Raw genomic sequence first — 5,000 nt, 5'->3', positions numbered from 1 at the left:
CGTTTTGAGGGCCTCGGCCATGGGCCCAAAAAACAGGCCTGCTGGCTAGTTTTTCCCCGCACTGGCCGAGCCCAGGCGCTGTCCGCACGACGGGCGCCCGTCGTGCGCGCGTCGGGCGCCCGCTGCATTGCAACGTCTGTCCAACCTACTACCCCGGGGGGGCATCCCTCATTCTGCAACCCGGGGGGTTCAAAGGGGCTGTGGGGCGTTACGTTTTGAGGGCCTCGGCCATGGGCCCAAAAAACAGGCCTGCTGGCTAGTTTTTCCCCGCACAGGCCGAGCCCAGGCGCTGTCCGCACGACGGGCGCCCGTCGAGCGTGCGACGGACGCCCGCTGCATCGCCGCAACGTATGTCCAACCAAAAATGAGCCCCATGGGCTAGTTTTTTCCCGCACAGGCCTATGCCCGGGGCTGTCAGCTGGAGCGCGCGGCGCCCCTCCGCACTACGGTGCCCGCTGCTGTGCCGAGGGACCAAAAATGAGCCCCATTGGCTAGTTTTCTCCAGCACAGGCCTATGCCAGGGGCTGTCAGCTGGAGCGCGCGGCGCCCCTCCGCACTACGGCGCCCGCTGCTGTGCCGAGGGGCTAAAAAAGAGCATTGTTGGCTAGTTTTCTCATGCACAGGCCCATGCCAGGCGCTGTCAACCACAGCGCGCGGCGCCCCTCCGCACTACCGCACCTCCAAGGGGCCAAAAATGAACCCCATTTACTAGTTTTTCTCCGCACAGGCCCATGCCAGGCGCTGTCAGCCCGATCGTTCGCCCGTCGTTCGGACGACGGCGGCCGTGCTGACCAGGCGCCGTCAGCTCGGCCAAGGGGCCAAAAATAAGCCCTGCTGGCTAGTTTTCTCCCGCACAGGCCGATGCCAGGCGCGGTCAGCCCGAGCGTTCGAGCAGCGGTCGAACGACGGGCGCCCGCTGCTGACCAGGCACTGTCAGCTCGGCCAAGGGGCCAAAAATAAGCCCTGCTGGCTAGTTTTCTCCCGCACAGGCCGATGCCAGGCGCTGTCAGACCGAGCGTTCGAGCGGCGTTCGGACGACGGGCGCCCGTGGTGACCAGGCGCTGTCAGCTCGGCCAAGGGGCCAAAAATGAGCCCTGCTGGCTAGTTTTCTCCCGCACAGGCCGATGGCAGGCGCTGTCAGCCCGAGCGTTCGAGCGGCGTTCGGACGACGGGCGCCCGTGGTGACCAGGCGCTGTCAGCTCGGCCAAGGGGCCAAAAAATAGCCCTGCAGGCTAGTATTCTCCCGCACAGGCCGATGGCAGGCGCTGTCAGCCCGAGCGTTCGAGCGACGTTCGGACGACGGGCGCCCGTGGTGACCAGGCGCTGTCAGCTCGGCCAAGGGGCCAAAAATGAGCCCTGCAGGCTAGTTTTCTCCCGCACAGGCCGATGCCAGGCGCTGTCAGCCCGAGAGTTCGACTGGCGTTCGAACGACGGGCGCCCGCTTCTAGCCAAGCGTTGTCCGCGGGCAAGGGGCCAAAAGAGAGAGCATTGTTGGCTAGTTTTCCCACGCAGAGGGCCGGGGGGCTGTCCGCTGGAGCGCGCGGCGCCGGCTGCTAGCTATGCCGAGGGGCCGAAATTGATCGAGCCGTATGGCATGGGCTATAGTTCTTTCTCCCTAGAGCTCGCGTGGTACTCATCCCGGTGAGGTGTGGGGGGGAGGCGCGAGTATTGCCGAACCACGAGGAGGAGGGCTATGCGAGACGAGAGGCATCGAGGGAGCTTGCATAGGGCGATCTTATGGTGCGTGCATGCGTGCGTCGTCGAGAGGCACGGCACGGAGCGAGCGGGGATCCGAACTGAACGGCGTGCGCGGGCGTGGGCACGGGCGGGCGGACGACGGTGGCGGAGCGTGCCGAAGCATCCTCGCGTTTACGGAAAAGAGTGTTTTGCGGCTGGGTGTTCGAATTGGTTCGGTCGGGCGCTTAGCCGGCCGGTGCTTTTCGGGTGCACGCTGCTGACTTACAAACAAGGCCCCAAGTGCCCAAGTGTACATGCAAGTCCGTCCGTCGCCGGTGGTAGTCAGGCAACCGAGCGTGCTGTTAGGACCGTGTTGTTCGCAATGTCGGTCCTATTGTATTTTTCGCTTTTCGAGTATGTAAATGGGATGCCAACCCCATGTCTTTTGCATGTTTTTGAGTGTCTTTTGGTTTCCTTCAAGAGCTCCTTGCGAAGCAACCTTGGGATCGCAATATTAGTGTCGTCGCAACACTAGTTTGGGTTTTTCCCCGCACGTGCCTATAAAACACATGGGCCAAAACCCCAATGGGGCTTACTTTCAAAACGTAACGCCCCACAAGACCTTTGAACCCCCCGGGTTGCAGAATTGGGGATGCTCATACTTAGTAGTATAGGAGAACTATCGAGAAGCATTAAGTGAGCCAGCTTCGCAACCGAAGTGCCACTGGTTCAATGGTGTTCATTTTGCCCTCGATGGCTATCCTGCCCCTTTAATTTTCTCGTCGTTGGCATGTCTTGTAACTTCCTTTCCAATCAATAAAGAATCGCAATCTTGTTTGCCAAACTTTGTATTTTGCTTGTCTTTGCTTTGTCGCAATCCAGAAACAGGTGCATCGCTTGTGAAGCGAACGGCTGACTTAACTTTGCTACTTGAAAGTTGAGTGCCGCGCGGTCGTTGTCTATCTCAAAGACTTTGTCCGTGACAAGTGGTATCAGAGCGGGTCGACAAGAGCAACATCCTTGCAAATGGGGCGCCATAAGCAAGGCGGAGAGACAAGTCAAGCGGCAAATACAGCAGATTTGGGCAAAGGACCAGCGGTGCTGATTACGGAGCCACATCTGAGCGATTCTGAAAGGCATCGAAGTAACAGGGAGCGGCTTGACGAGATGGAGGCACACATCTCGCAATTGAGTGCCAATGTTGCTCAAATATACTCTCTCGGCGATAGAGCGGATCGCTTGGAGGCATATCAGCAACACATCGACGACGAGGTCGAGACGTTGCGAGACAACACCAAAGAAGCTGTCCAACATCTCAAAGAGCAGCTAGCGGACCTCTCCGCAAGGGTGACGGTACTCACGCGAGCTATGAGCACCGTGCAACCCGCCGCACACGCAGAGGGACATTCTGGAAGGGTCAGGGTGCCGGAACCGCGCTGCTACAAGGGCGCAAGGGATGCCAAAGAGTTGGAGAACTTTCTTTTCGATGTTGAGCAATACTTTCGGGTGGTGCGACCGGACTCGGAAGAAACAAAAGTCACCTTTGCGACGATGTACCTCGACGGGGATGCCAAGCTATGGTGGCGGACTCGTTATGAGGACATCCAAGGTGGCCGCTGCAACATCAATTCTTGGGAGGATTTGAAACGGGAGCTGAAGGTACAGTTCCTTCCTGAAAATGTGGAGTTCATCGCAAGACGGAGTTTGCGACATCTCACACAAACGGGGTCGATTCGAGAATATGTCAAACAATTCTCGACACTCATGTTGGACATTCGGGATATGTCGGAGAAAGATAAGCTTTTTCACTTCTTAGAAGGCTTGAAGCCTTGGGCACAAACAGAGTTGCGACGTCGGGACATTCCTGACTTAGCGGCGGCCCAAGCTGCGGCGGAGCGCTTGACGGATTATTCAACCCCTGAAAACCCAAAGAAGAAGCCGTCGACGAGCAATGCAAAGCCCCAAAGGCCGAAAGGCAAAGGGGTGATGCAAAGCGAGAAGAAGGGGTCTTGGCAAAAGGGTGCGAAGCCAAACAAGAGTCCCGAGGAGGGGTGTTTCCTATGCGGAGGGCCACACTTTGTGAAGAGTTGCCCGCAAAGGAAGTCGCTCAATGCAGTGCAAGCCCAAGAGCAAAGTTCGGAGAGCGACGATGAGAAGTCGACGGAAGGCCCTCGCATGGGGGCATTGCGGCTTCTAAATGCACTCAAGGCTCAAGTGGGGGAGAAGCGGAAGACTTTGCCTTCAAAGAACCGGAAGCCAAATGAGCTAATGTTCGTCGACATTGAGCTCAATGGAAAGTCGACGAAGGCGTTGGTCGACACTGGTGCCACTCACAACTTCATAGCGGATCATGAAGCACAACGACTGGGGTTACTCCTTTCAAAAGACTCAAGTCGAATGAAGGCGGTGAATTCGAAGTCTCAACCAATCGCCGGGCAAGCGAAGGACGTAAGTGTTGCGGTTGGGTCTTGGAGGGGCAAGGCCAACTTCATGGCGGTTCCTTTGGATGACTTCCAAGTCATTCTTGGGATGGAATTTCTGCAAACGGCGAGAGGGGTGCCTATGCCGTTCCTTAATGCTCTATGCATGATGGGGGATGAGTCCCCTTGTGTCGTCCCGGTGGCGAAGACGACGACAAAGGAGACAAAGCAACTTTCGGCACTTCAGCTGAAGAAGGGTGTCAAGAAGGGTGAGCAAACATTCTTGGCGGCCTTGAAGCTAGAGGCGGATCCTTTGGAGAATGGCCCAATTCCTCTTGGGGTCGCAAGAGTTTTGAAGGAGTTCGGGGATGTCATGCCGCCCGAATTGCCAAAGACCTTACCCCCTCGGCGAGCGGTGGATCACAAGATCGAGTTGGAACCAGGGACGAAGCCTCCAGCCCGTGCACCATATCGCATGTCTCCTCCGGAGTTGGCGGAACTTCGGAAGCAACTTGATGAGTTGCTTAAAGGCGGGTTGATTCGCAGCTCAAAAGCACCGTTTGGAGCGCCGGTGCTATTTCAAAAGAAGCATGATGGGAGTCTACGACTATGTGTAGACTATCGCGCCTTGAACAAAGCGACGATCAAAAACAAGTACCCAATCCCTCTCATTGCGGACTTGTTTGATCAACTTGGAGGAGCGCGGTACTTCTCCAAATTGGACTTGCGGTCGGGGTATTGGCAAGTCAGAGTTGCGGAAGGCGATGAAGCAAAGACAACGTGTGTGACACGTTATGGCGCGTTTGAATTCTTGGTGATGCCATTCGGTTTGACGAATGCCCCTGCAACCTTCTGTACACTCATGAACCAGCTGTTCCATGAGTATCTCGACAAGTTCGTGGT

Source organism: Typha angustifolia, chromosome 5 (genome assembly GCF_048772165.1).
Source record: "Typha angustifolia cultivar Huaian chromosome 5, ASM4877216v1, whole genome shotgun sequence".
Lineage (NCBI taxonomy): Eukaryota > Viridiplantae > Streptophyta > Magnoliopsida > Poales > Typhaceae > Typha > Typha angustifolia.
Note: the sequence above shows the minus strand (reverse complement) of the source record.